The 14,783-nt window shown below is 57.2% G+C and overlaps 1 protein-coding gene across 4 annotated transcripts in view; it reads right to left on the reverse strand.

Moving 5' to 3' along the window:
• CAMTA2 (calmodulin binding transcription activator 2) overlaps positions 1 to 14,783 on the reverse strand; it is a 296,591-nt gene that overhangs the window by 209,606 nt on the left and 72,202 nt on the right. The window lies entirely within an intron of this gene.

Below are 14,783 nucleotides of genomic sequence, written 5' to 3' on the forward strand. Positions count from 1 at the left end.
GCTATGACCCCACCCCCTGCAGAGTGATACAGACAGAAGGGAGCTGTGACCTCACCCCCTGCAGAGTGATACAGACAGAAGGGAGCTATGACCTCACCCCCTGCAGAGTGATACAGACAGAAGGGAGCTATGACCCCACCCCCTGCAGAGTGATACAGAGAGAAGGGAGCTATGACCCCACCCCCTGCAGAGTGATACAGACAGAAGGGAGCTATGACCTCACCCCCTGCAGAGTGATACAGACAGAAGGGAGCTATGACCCCACCCCCTGCAGAGTGATACAGATAGAAGGGAGCTATGACCTCACCCCCTGCAGAGTGATACAGATAGAAGGGAGCTGTGACCTCACCCCCTGCAGAGTGATACAGATAGAAGGGAGCTATGACCCCACCCCCTGCAGAGAGATACAGATAGAAGGGAGCTATGACCCCACCCCCTGCAGAGTGATACAGATAGAAGGGAGCTATGACCTCACCCCCTGCAGAGTGATACAGATAGAAGGGAGCTATGACCCCACCCCCTGCAGAGTGATACAGACAGAAGGGAGCTATGACCTCACCCCCTGCAGAGTGATACAGACAGAAGGGAGCTATGACCCCATCCCCTGCAGAGTGATACAGATAGAAGGGAGCTATGACCCCACCCCCTGCAGAGTGATACAGATAGAAGGGAGCTATGACCCCACCCCCTGCAGAGTGATACAGACAGAAGGGAGCTATGACCCCACCCCCTGCAGAGTGATACAGACAGAAGGGAGCTATGACCCCACCCCCTGCAGAGTGATACAGACAGAAGGGAGCTATGACCCCACCCCCTGCAGAGTGATACAGACAGAAGGGAGCTATGACCCCACCCCCTGCAGAGTGATACAGACAGAAGGGAGCTATGACCCCACCCCCTGCAGAGTGATACAGACAGAAGGGAGCTATGACCTCACCCCCTGCAGAGTGATACAGACAGAAGGGAGCTATGACCCCACCCCCTGCAGAGTGATACAGACAGAAGGGAGCTATGACCTCACCCCCTGCAGAGTGATACAGATAGAAGGGAGCTATGACCTCACCCCCTGCAGAGTGATACAGACAGAAGGGAGCTATGACCCCGCCCCCTGCAGAGTGATACAGACAGAAGGGAGCTATGACCTCACCCCCTGCAGAGTGATACAGACAGAAGGGAGCTATGACCTCACCCCCTGCAGAGTGATACAGATAGAAGGGAGCTATGACCCCACCCCCTGCAAAGAGATACAGACAGAAGGGAGCTATGACCCCACCCCCTGCAGAGTGATACAGACAGAAGGGAGCTATGACCCCACCCCCTGCAGAGTGATACGGATAGAAGGGAGCTGTGACCTCACCCCCTGCAGAGTGATACAGACAGAAGGGAGCTATGACCTCACCCCCTGCAGAGTGATACAGACAGAAGGGAGCTATGACCCCACCCCCTGCAGAGTGATACAGATAGAAGGGAGCTGTGACCTCACCCCCTGCAGAGTGATACAGACAGAAGGGAGCTATGACCTCACCCCCTGCAGAGTGATACAGACAGAAGGGAGCTATGACCCCACCCCCTGCAGAGTGATACAGATAGAAGGGAGCTATGACCTCACCCCCTGCAGAGTGATACAGACAGAAGGGAGCTATGACCCCACCCCCTGCAGAGAGATACAGATAGAAGGGAGCTATGACCCCACCCCCTGCAGAGTGATACAGATAGAAGGGAGCTATGACCTCACCCCCTGCAGAGTGATACAGATAGAAGGGAGCTATGACCCCACCCCCTGCAGAGTGATACAGACAGAAGGGAGCTATGACCTCACCCCCTGCAGAGTGATACAGACAGAAGGGAGCTATGACCCCACCCCCTGCAGAGTGATACAGATAGAAGGGAGCTATGACCCCACCCCCTGCAGAGTGATACAGATAGAAGGGAGCTATGACCCCACCCCCTGCAGAGTGATACAGACAGAAGGGAGCTATGACCCCACCCCCTGCAGAGTGATACAGATAGAAGGGAGCTATGACCCCACCCCCTGCAGAGTGATACAGACAGAAGGGAGCTATGACCCCACCCCCTGCAGAGTGATACAGACAGAAGGGAGCTATGACCCCACCCCCTGCAGAGTGAAACAGACAGAAGGGAGCTATGACCTCACCCCCTGCAGAGTGATACAGATAGAAGGGAGCTATGACCTCACCCCCTGCAGAGTGATACAGACAGAAGGGAGCTATGACCCCGCCCCCTGCAGAGTGATACAGACAGAAGGGAGCTATGACCTCACCCCCTGCAGAGTGATACAGACAGAAGGGAGCTATGACCTCACCCCCTGCAGAGTGATACAGATAGAAGGGAGCTATGACCCCACCCCCTGCAGAGTGATACAGATAGGAGGGAGCTATGACCTCACCCCCTGCAGAGTGATACAGACAGAAGGGAGCTATGACCCCACCCCCTGCAGAGTGATACAGATAGAAGGGAGCTATGACCCCACCCCCTGCAGAGTGATACAGACAGAAGGGAGCTATGACCCCGCCCCCTGCAGAGTGATACAGACAGAAGGGAGCTATGACCTCACCCCCTGCAGAGTGATACAGATAGAAGGGAGCTGTGACCCCACCCCCTGCAGGGTGATACAGACAGAAGGGAGCTATGACCTCACCCCCTGCAGAGTGATACACACAGAAGGGAACTATGACCCCACCCCCTGCAGAGTGATAGAGACAGAAGGGAGCTATGACCTCACCCCCTGCAGAGTGATACAGATAGGAGGGAGCTATGACCTCACCCCCTGCAGAGTGATACAGATAGAAGGGAGCTGTGACCCCACCCCCTGCAGAGTGATACAGACAGAAGGGAGCTATGACCCCACCCCCTGCAGAGTGATACAGACAGAAGGGAGCTGTGACCCCACCCCCTGCAGAGTGATACAGACAGAAGGGAGCTATGACCCCACCCCCTGCAGAGTGATACAGATAGAAGGGAGCTATGGCCTCACCCCCTGCAGAGTGATACAGACAGAAGGGAGCTATGACCCCACCCCCTGCAGAGTGATACAGATAGAAGGGAGCTATGACCCCGCCCCCTGCAGAGTGATACAGACAGAAGGGAGCTATGACCCCGCCCCCTGCAGAGTGATACAGACAGAAGGGAGCTATGACCTCACCCCCTGCAGAGTGATACAGATAGAAGGGAGCTATGACCCCGCCCCCTGCAGAGTGATACAGACAGAAGGGAGCTATGACCTCACCCCCTGCAGAGTGATACAGATAGAAGGGAGCTATGACCCCGCCCCCTGCAGAGTGATACAGACAGAAGGGAGCTATGACCCCACCCCCTGCAGAGTGATACAGACAGAAGGGAGCTATGACCTCGCCCCCTGCAGAGTGATACAGATAGAAGGGAGCTATGACCTCACACCCTGCAGAGTGATACAGATAGAAGGGAGCTATGACCCCGCCCCCTGCAGAGTGATACAGACAGAAGGGAGCTATGACCTCACACCCTGCAGAGTGATACAGATAGAAGGGAGCTATGACCCCACCCCCTGCAGAGTGATACAGACAGAAGGGAGCTATGACCCCACCCCCTGCAGAGTGATACAGACAGAAGAGAGCTATGACCCCACCCCCTGAAGAGTGATACAGACAGAAGGGAGCTATGACCTCACCCCCTGCAGAGTGATACAGACAGAAGGGAGCTATGACCCCACCCCCTGCAGAGTGATACAGACAGAAGAGATCTATGACCCCACCCCCTGAAGAGTGATACAGACAGAAGGGAGCTATGACCCCACCCCCTGCAGAGTGATACAGACAGAAGGGAGCTATGACCCCACCCCCTGCAGAGTGATACAGATAGAAGGGAGCTATGACCTCACCCCCTGCAGAGTGATACAGACAGAAGGGAGCTATGACCCCACCCCCTGCAGAGTGATACAGATAGAAGGGAGCTATGACCTCACCCCCTGCAGAGTGATACAGACAGAAGGGAGCTATGACCCCGCCCCCTGCAGAGTGATACAGACAGAAGGGAGCTATGACCCCGCCCCCTGCAGAGTGATACAGACAGAAGGGAGCTATGACCTCACCCCCTGCAGAGTGATACAGACAGAAGGGAGCTATGACCTCACCCCCTGCAGAGTGATACAGATAGAAGGGAGCTATGACCCCACCCCCTGCAGAGTGATACAGACAGAAGGGAGCTATGACCCCACCCCCTGCAGAGTGATACAGACAGAAGGGAGCTATGACCTCACCCCCTGCAGAGTGATACAGACAGAAGGGAGCTATGACCCCACCCCCTGCAGAGTGATACAGATAGAAGGGAGCTATGACCTCACCCCCTGCAGAGTGATACAGACAGAAGGGAGCTATGACCCCGCCCCCTGCAGAGTGATACAGACAGAAGGGAGCTATGACCCCGCCCCCTGCAGAGTGATACAGACAGAAGGGAGCTATGACCTCACCCCCTGCAGAGTGATACAGATAGAAGGGAGCTATGACCTCACCCCCTGCAGAGTGATACAGATAGAAGGGAGCTATGACCTCACCCCCTGCAGAGTGATACAGACAGAAGAGAGCTATGACCCCGCCCCCTGCAGAGTGATACAGACAGAAGGGAGCTATGACCCCGCCCCCTGCAGAGTGATACAGACAGAAGGGAGCTATGACCCCGCCCCCTGCAGAGTGATACAGATAGAAGGGAGCTATGACCTCACCCCCTGCAGAGTGATACAGATAGAAGGGAGCTATGACCTCACCCCCTGCAGAGTGATACAGATAGAAGGGAGCTATGACCTCACCCCCTGCAGAGTGATACAGATAGAAGGGAGCTATGACCCCACCCCCTGCAGAGTGATACAGACAGAAGGGAGCTATGACCTCACCCCCTGCAGAGTGATACAGACAGAAGAGAGCTATGACCTCACCACCTGCAGAGTGATACAGACAGAAGGGAGCTATGACCTCACCCCCTGCAGAGTGATACAGACAGAAGAGAGCTATGACCCCGCCCCCTGCACAGTGATACAGATAGAAGGGAGCTATGACCCCGCCCCCTGCAGAGTGATACAGATAGAAGGGAGCTATGACCCCACCCCCTGCAGAGAGATACAGACAGAAGGGAGCTATGACCCCACCCCCTGCAGAGTGATACAGACAGAAGGGAGCTATGACCCCGCCCCCTGCAGAGTGATACAGATAGAAGGGAGCTATGACCCCGCCCCCTGCAGAGAGATACAGACAGAAGGGAGCTATGACCCCGCCCCCTGCAGAGTGATACAGACAGGAGAGCTATGATCCCACCCCCTGCAGTGATACAGATAGAAGGGAGCTATGACCCCACCCCCTGCAGAGAGATACAGACAGAAGGGAGCTATGACCCCGCCCCCTGCAGAGTGATACAGATAGAAGGGAGCTATGACCCCACCCCCTGCAGAGTGATACAGACAGAAGGGAGCTGTGACCCCACCCCCTGCAGAGTGATACAGACAGAAGGGAGCTATGACCCCACCCCCTGCAGAGTGATACAGATAGAAGGGAGCTATGGCCTCACCCCCTGCAGAGTGATACAGACAGAAGGGAGCTATGACCCCACCCCCTGCAGAGTGATACAGATAGAAGGGAGCTATGACCCCGCCCCCTGCAGAGTGATACAGACAGAAGGGAGCTATGACCCCGCCCCCTGCAGAGTGATACAGACAGAAGGGAGCTATGACCTCACCCCCTGCAGAGTGATACAGATAGAAGGGAGCTATGACCCCGCCCCCTGCAGAGTGATACAGACAGAAGGGAGCTATGACCTCACCCCCTGCAGAGTGATACAGATAGAAGGGAGCTATGACCCCGCCCCCTGCAGAGTGATACAGACAGAAGGGAGCTATGACCCCACCCCCTGCAGAGTGATACAGACAGAAGGGAGCTATGACCTCGCCCCCTGCAGAGTGATACAGATAGAAGGGAGCTATGACCTCACACCCTGCAGAGTGATACAGATAGAAGGGAGCTATGACCCCGCCCCCTGCAGAGTGATACAGACAGAAGGGAGCTATGACCTCACACCCTGCAGAGTGATACAGATAGAAGGGAGCTATGACCCCACCCCCTGCAGAGTGATACAGACAGAAGGGAGCTATGACCCCACCCCCTGCAGAGTGATACAGACAGAAGAGAGCTATGACCCCACCCCCTGAAGAGTGATACAGACAGAAGGGAGCTATGACCTCACCCCCTGCAGAGTGATACAGACAGAAGGGAGCTATGACCCCACCCCCTGCAGAGTGATACAGACAGAAGAGATCTATGACCCCACCCCCTGAAGAGTGATACAGACAGAAGGGAGCTATGACCCCACCCCCTGCAGAGTGATACAGACAGAAGGGAGCTATGACCCCACCCCCTGCAGAGTGATACAGATAGAAGGGAGCTATGACCTCACCCCCTGCAGAGTGATACAGACAGAAGGGAGCTATGACCCCACCCCCTGCAGAGTGATACAGATAGAAGGGAGCTATGACCTCACCCCCTGCAGAGTGATACAGACAGAAGGGAGCTATGACCCCGCCCCCTGCAGAGTGATACAGACAGAAGGGAGCTATGACCCCGCCCCCTGCAGAGTGATACAGACAGAAGGGAGCTATGACCTCACCCCCTGCAGAGTGATACAGACAGAAGGGAGCTATGACCTCACCCCCTGCAGAGTGATACAGATAGAAGGGAGCTATGACCCCACCCCCTGCAGAGTGATACAGACAGAAGGGAGCTATGACCCCACCCCCTGCAGAGTGATACAGACAGAAGGGAGCTATGACCTCACCCCCTGCAGAGTGATACAGACAGAAGGGAGCTATGACCCCACCCCCTGCAGAGTGATACAGATAGAAGGGAGCTATGACCTCACCCCCTGCAGAGTGATACAGACAGAAGGGAGCTATGACCCCGCCCCCTGCAGAGTGATACAGACAGAAGGGAGCTATGACCCCGCCCCCTGCAGAGTGATACAGACAGAAGGGAGCTATGACCTCACCCCCTGCAGAGTGATACAGATAGAAGGGAGCTATGACCTCACCCCCTGCAGAGTGATACAGATAGAAGGGAGCTATGACCTCACCCCCTGCAGAGTGATACAGACAGAAGAGAGCTATGACCCCGCCCCCTGCAGAGTGATACAGACAGAAGGGAGCTATGACCCCGCCCCCTGCAGAGTGATACAGACAGAAGGGAGCTATGACCCCGCCCCCTGCAGAGTGATACAGATAGAAGGGAGCTATGACCTCACCCCCTGCAGAGTGATACAGATAGAAGGGAGCTATGACCTCACCCCCTGCAGAGTGATACAGATAGAAGGGAGCTATGACCTCACCCCCTGCAGAGTGATACAGATAGAAGGGAGCTATGACCCCACCCCCTGCAGAGTGATACAGACAGAAGGGAGCTATGACCTCACCCCCTGCAGAGTGATACAGACAGAAGAGAGCTATGACCTCACCACCTGCAGAGTGATACAGACAGAAGGGAGCTATGACCTCACCCCCTGCAGAGTGATACAGACAGAAGAGAGCTATGACCCCGCCCCCTGCACAGTGATACAGATAGAAGGGAGCTATGACCCCGCCCCCTGCAGAGTGATACAGATAGAAGGGAGCTATGACCCCACCCCCTGCAGAGAGATACAGACAGAAGGGAGCTATGACCCCACCCCCTGCAGAGTGATACAGACAGAAGGGAGCTATGACCCCGCCCCCTGCAGAGTGATACAGATAGAAGGGAGCTATGACCCCGCCCCCTGCAGAGAGATACAGACAGAAGGGAGCTATGACCCCGCCCCCTGCAGAGTGATACAGACAGGAGAGCTATGATCCCACCCCCTGCAGTGATACAGATAGAAGGGAGCTATGACCCCACCCCCTGCAGAGAGATACAGACAGAAGGGAGCTATGACCCCGCCCCCTGCAGAGTGATACAGATAGAAGGGAGCTATGACCCCGCCCCCTGCAGAGTGATACAGACAGAAGGGAGCTATGACCTCACCCCCTGCAGAGTGATACAGACAGAAGGGAGCTATGACCCCACCCCCTGCAGAGTGATACAGATAGAAGGGAGCTATGACCCCACCCCCTGCAGAGTGATACAGATAGAAGGGAGCTATGACCCCAACCCCTGCAGAGTGATACAGATAGAAGGGAGCTATGACCCCACCCCCTGCAGAGTGATACAGACAGAAGGGAGCTATGACCCCACCCCCTGCAGAGTGATACAGACAGAAGGGAGCTATGACCTCACCCCCTGCAGAGTGATACAGACAGAAGGGAGCTATGACCCCACCCCCTGCAGAGTGATACAGATAGAAGGGAGCTATGACCTCACCCCCTGCAGAGTGATACAGACAGAAGGGAGCTATGACCCCGCCCCCTGCAGAGTGATACAGACAGAAGGGAGCTATGACCCCGCCCCCTTCAGAGTGATACAGACAGAAGGGAGCTATGACCTCACCCCCTGCAGAGTGATACAGATAGAAGGGAGCTATGACCTCACCCCCTGCAGAGTGATACAGATAGAAGGGAGCTATGACCTCACCCCCTGCAGAGTGATACAGACAGAAGAGAGCTATGACCCCGCCCCCTGCAGAGTGATACAGACAGAAGGGAGCTATGACCCCGCCCCCTGCAGAGTGATACAGACAGAAGGGAGCTATGACCCCGCCCCCTGCAGAGTGATACAGATAGAAGGGAGCTATGACCTCACCCCCTGCAGAGTGATACAGATAGAAGGGAGCTATGACCTCACCCCCTGCAGAGTGATACAGATAGAAGGGAGCTATGACCTCACCCCCTGCAGAGTGATACAGATAGAAGGGAGCTATGACCCCACCCCCTGCAGAGTGATACAGACAGAAGGGAGCTATGACCTCACCCCCTGCAGAGTGATACAGACAGAAGAGAGCTATGACCTCACCACCTGCAGAGTGATACAGACAGAAGGGAGCTATGACCTCACCCCCTGCAGAGTGATACAGACAGAAGAGAGCTATGACCCCGCCCCCTGCAGAGTGATACAGATAGAAGGGAGCTATGACCCCGCCCCCTGCAGAGTGATACAGATAGAAGGGAGCTATGACCCCACCCCCTGCAGAGAGATACAGACAGAAGGGAGCTATGACCCCACCCCCTGCAGAGTGATACAGACAGAAGGGAGCTATGACCCCGCCCCCTGCAGAGTGATACAGATAGAAGGGAGCTATGACCCCGCCCCCTGCAGAGAGATACAGACAGAAGGGAGCTATGACCCCGCCCCCTGCAGAGTGATACAGACAGGAGAGCTATGACCCCACCCCCTGCAGTGATACAGATAGAAGGGAGCTATGACCCCACCCCCTGCAGAGAGATACAGACAGAAGGGAGCTATGACCCCGCCCCCTGCAGAGTGATACAGATAGAAGGGAGCTATGACCCCGCCCCCTGCAGAGTGATACAGACAGAAGGGAGCTATGACCTCATCCCCTGCAGAGTGATACAGACAGAAGGGAGCTATGACCCCACCCCCTGCAGAGTGATACAGATAGAAGGGAGCTATGACCCCACCCCCTGCAGAGTGATACAGATAGAAGGGAGCTATGACCCCAACCCCTGCAGAGTGATACAGATAGAAGGGAGCTATGACCTCACCCCCTGCAGAGTGATACAGACAGAAGGGAGCTATGACCTCACCCCCTGCAGAGTGATACAGATAGAAGGGAGCTATGACCTCACCCCCTGCAGAGTGATACAGATAGAAGGGAGCTATGACCCCACCCCCTGCAGAGTGATACAGACAGAAGGGAGCTATGACCCCACCCCCTGCAGAGTGATACAGATAGAAGGGAGCTATGACCCCACCCCCTGCAGAGTGATACAGACAGAAGAGAGCTATGACCCCACCCCCTGCAGAGTGATACAGACAGAAGGGAGCTATGACCCCACCCCCTGCAGAGTGATACAGACAGAAGGGAGCTATGACCTCACCCCCTGCAGAGTGATACAGACAGAAGGGAGCTATGACCCCACCCCCTGCAGAGTGATACAGACAGAAGGGAGCTATGACCTCGCCCCCTGCAGAGTGATACAGATAGAAGGGAGCTATGACCCCACCCCCTGCAGAGTGATACAGACAGAAGAGAGCTATGACCCCACCCCCTGCAGAGTGATACAGACAGAAGGGAGCTATGACCCCGCCCCCTGCAGAGTGATACAGACAGAAGGGAGCTATGACCCCGCCCCCTGCAGAGTGATACAGATAGAAGGGAGCTATGACCTCACCCCCTGCAGAGTGATACAGATAGAAGGGAGCTATGACCTCACCCCCTGCAGAGTGATACAGATAGAAGGGAGCTATGACCTCACCCCCTGCAGAGTGATACAGATAGAAGGGAGCTATGACCTCACCCCCTGCAGAGTGATACAGACAGAAGAGAGCTATGACCCCACCCCCTGCAGAGTGATACAGACAGAAGGGTGCTATGACCCCACCCCCTGCAGAGAGATACAGACAGAAGGGAGCTATGACCCCACCCCCTGCAGAGTGATACAGACAGAAGGGAGCTATGACCCCGCCCCCTGCAGAGTGATACAGACAGAAGGGAGCTATGACCCCACCCCCTGCAGAGTGATACAGATAGGAGGGAGCTATGACCCCACCCCCTGCAGAGTGATACAGACAGAAGGGAGCTATGACCCCGCCCCCTGCAGAGTGATACAGACAGAAGGGAGCTATGACCCCACCCCCTGCAGAGTGATACAGACAGAAGAGAGCTATGACCTCACCCCCTGCAGAGTGATACAGACAGAAGGGAGCTATGACCCCGCCCCCTGCAGAGTGATACAGACAGAAGGGAGCTATGACCCCACCCCCTGCAGAGAGATACAGACAGAAGGGAGCTATGACCTCACCCCCTGCAGAGTGATACAGATAGGAGGGAGCTATGACCCCACCCCCTGCAGAGTGATACAGATAGAAGGGAGCTATGACCCCGCCCCCTGCAGAGTGATACAGATAGGAGGGAGCTATGACCTCACCCCCTGCAGAGTGATACAGATAGAAGGGAGCTATGACCCCGCCCCCTGCAGAGTGATACAGACAGAAGGGAGCTATGACCCCACCCCCTGCAGAGTGATACAGATAGAAGGGAGCTATGACCCCACCCCCTGCAGGGTGATACAGACAGAAGGGAGCTATGACCCCACCCCCTGCAGGGTGATACAGATAGGAGGGAGCTGTGACCCCGCCCACTGCAGGGTGATACAGATAGGAGGGAGTTGTGAGCCGTCCCCGCCCCCTGCAGGGTGATCCCAGCACATTATGGGTTAATGAGTATGGGTCCCTGCAGAGGACACTACGGACGTTCTATAATCAGTGCCGCCCTCCCCCTCTGTGACTTGGACCAGCTGCTTTCTAGTGAGCGGGCTGTCCTGTGCCCGTGTCACGCTGCGCCAGGAATGGCAGGCATGTCACCCGCGTCACTGTGTCCTTCCACAATTAACAAAATAGTCCTGGGTGGGATTCAGGTTGCTGGCGGGCGTTGAAAGATGGAGGACAAAAATAGAAAGGAGGTTCCTGCCACCTCTCAGAGCCCGGCGCCAGCAGGCCTGGCACAGGGGGCAGAACAGGGCACGGGGGGGGGCAGAAAGGGGCACGGGGGGGGGAGGGCAGAAAGGGGCACAGGGCGGGGGGTGGAGCAGAACCGGGCACGGGGGGGGGGGGGAGCAGAACCGGGCACGGGGGGGGGGGGGAGCAGAACCGGGCACGGGGGGAGAAATTGGGCACGGGGGGGGGAGCAGAAACAGGGGGGGGGGGGCAGAAACAGGCACGGGGGGCAGAAACAGGCACGGGGGGCAGAACCGGGGAGGAAGGGGGGGGGGTGGCATAGCCCGGACACAGGGGTGGTGGCAGAGCCCGGAAAGGGAAGGGGGTGGCAGAGCCCGGACGGGGGGGTAGAGCCCACACACAGGCATCGGAGCCAACACACGGGGGGCAAAGCCTGGACACGTGGGACAGAGCCCGGCACAGGGGGCAGAGTGCAGCCTGGTGAGAGTGACATCAGACCAGGCCATGAGTGCGGACACCTGTCCCCAGCAATAATCCGAGCGCCCCCAAGGAAGAGGGCATCCGATAAAGCTGCCCGTATATGGCGAGGACACCAGCGTTGCCCACCAACCACACGAGGCCAAAATCACCCCACATCCTATGTCTCAGGACCCTCATCCTCTGAGGTGCGGGATATCCCCGGTGTCTCCGGACCCCCTCATCCTCTGAGGTGCGGGACATCCTCCGGTGTCTCAAGACCCTCATCCTCTGAGGTGCGGGATATCCCCGGTGTCTCCGGACCACCTCATCCTCTGAGGTGCGGGATATCCCCGGTGTCTCCGGACCCCCTCATCCTCTGAGGTGCGGGACATCCTCCGGTGTCTCAAGACCCTCATCCTCTGAGGTGCGGGATATCCTCTGGTGTCTCAGGACCCCCTCATCCTCTGAGGTGCGGGATATCCTCCGGTGTCTCCGGACCCCCTCATCCTTTGAGATGCAGGAGATCCCCGGTGTCTCCGGACCCCCTCATCCTTTGAGATGCAGGAGATCCCCGGTGTCTCAGGACCCCCTCATCCTCTGAGGTGCGGGATATCCTCTGGTGTCTCAGGACCCCCTCATCCTCTGAGGTGCGGGATATCCTCCGGTGTCTCCGGACCCCCTCATCCTTTGAGATGCCTGAGATCCCCGGTGTCTCAGGACCCCCTCAGCCTCTGAGGTGCAGGAGATCCCCGGTGTCTCAGGACCCCCCTCATCCTCTGAGGTGCGTGATATCCCCGGTGTCTCAGGACCCCCTCATCCTCTGAGGTGCAAGAGATCCCCGATGTCTCAGGACCCTCATCCTCTGAGGTGCGGGATATCCCCGGTGTCTCAAGACCCTCATCCTCTGAGGTGCGGGATATCCCCGGTGTCTCAGGACCCCCTCATCCTCTGAGGCGCGGGATATCCCCGGTGTCTCAGGACCCCCTCATCCTCTGAGGTGCGGGATATCCCCAGTATCTCAGGACCCCCTCATACTCTGAGGTGCGGGATATCCCTGGTGTCTCCGGACCCCCTCATCCTCTGAGGTGCGGGATTATCCTTCGGTGTCTCAGGACCCTCATCCTCTGAGGTGCGGGATATCCCCGATGTCTCAAGACCCTCATCCTCTGAGGTGCGGGATATCCCCGGTGTCTCAGGACCCCCTCATCCTCTGAGGCGCGGGATATCCCCGGTGTCTCAGGACCCCCTCATCCTCTGAGGTGCGGGATATCCCCGGTGTCTCAGGACCCCCTCATCCTCTGAGGTGCGGGATATCCTCTGGTGTCTCAGGACCCCCTCATCCTCTGAGGTGCGGGATATCCTCCGGTGTCTCAGGACCCCCTCATCCTCTGAGGTGCAGGAGATCCCCGGTGTCTCAGGACCCTCATCCTCTGAGGTGCAAGAGATCCCCGGTGTCTCAGGACCCTCATCCTCTGAGGTGCGGGATATCCTCAGTGTCTCAGGGCCCCCTCATCCTCTGAGGTGCGGGATATCCCCGGTATCTCAGGACCCACATTCTCTAAGAGGTGCGGGATATCCCCGGTGTCTCCGGACCCCTCATCCTCTGAGGTGCGGAATAAGCCCTATGTCTCAGGACCCTCATACTCTGAGGTGCGGGATATCCCCGGTGTCTACGGACCCCTCATCCTCTGAGGTGCGGAATATCCCCGGTGTCTCAGGACCCTCATCCTCTGAGGTGCAGGATATCCCCGGTGTCTCAGGACCCTCATCCTCTGAGGTGCAAGAGATCCCCAGTGTCTCAGGACCCTCATCCTCTGAGGTGCGGGAAATCCTCGGTGTCTCAGGACCCTCATCCTCTGAGGTGCGGGATATCCCCAGTGTCTCAGGACCCCCTCATAATCTGAGGTGCGGGATATCCCCGGTATCTCAGGACCCACATCCTCTGAGGTGCGGAATAAGCCCGATGTCTCAGGACCCTCATACTCTGAGGTGCGGGATATCCCCGGTGTCTCAGGACCCTCATCCTCTGAGGTGCAGGATATCCCCGTTGTCTCAGGACCCCCTCATCCTCTGAGGTGCAGGATATCCCCGGTGTCTCAGGACCCCCTCATCCTCTGAGGTGCGGGATATCCCCGGTGTCTCAGGACCCTCATACTCTGAGGTGCGGGATATTCCCGGTGTCTCAGGACCCTCATCCTCTGAGGTGCAGGATATCCCCGGTGTCTCAGGACCCCCTCATCCTCTGAGGGGCTGGATATCCCTGGTGTCTCAGGACCCCTTCATCCTCTGGGGATATCCCGCACCTTGGTGTCTCAGGACCCTCATCCTCTGAGGTGCGGGATATCCCCGGTGTCTCAGGACCCCCTCATCCTCTGAGGTGAGGGATATCCCCGGTGTCTCAGGACCCTCTCATCCTCTGAGGTGCGGAATATCCCCGGTGTCTCAGGACCCTCTCATCCTCTGAGGTGCGGGATAACCCCGGTGTCTCAGGACACTCTCATCCTCTGAGGTGCGGGATATCCCCGGGGTCTCAGGACCCCCTCATCCTCTGAGGTGCGGGATATCCCCGGTGTCTCAGGACCCTCATCCTCTGGGGATATCCCGCACCTTGGTGTCTCAGGACCCTCATCCTCTGAGGTGCAGGATATCCCCGGTGTCTCAGGACCCTCATCCTCTGAGGGGCGGGATATCCCCGGTGTCTCAGGACCCTCATCCTCTGAGGTACAGGATATCCCCGGTGTCTCAGGA

This window comes from Phyllobates terribilis, unplaced genomic scaffold, assembly GCF_046119375.1.
Source record: "Phyllobates terribilis strain yellow unplaced genomic scaffold, ASM4611937v1 Scaffold_11__3_contigs__length_659146591, whole genome shotgun sequence".
Lineage (NCBI taxonomy): Eukaryota > Metazoa > Chordata > Amphibia > Anura > Dendrobatidae > Phyllobates > Phyllobates terribilis.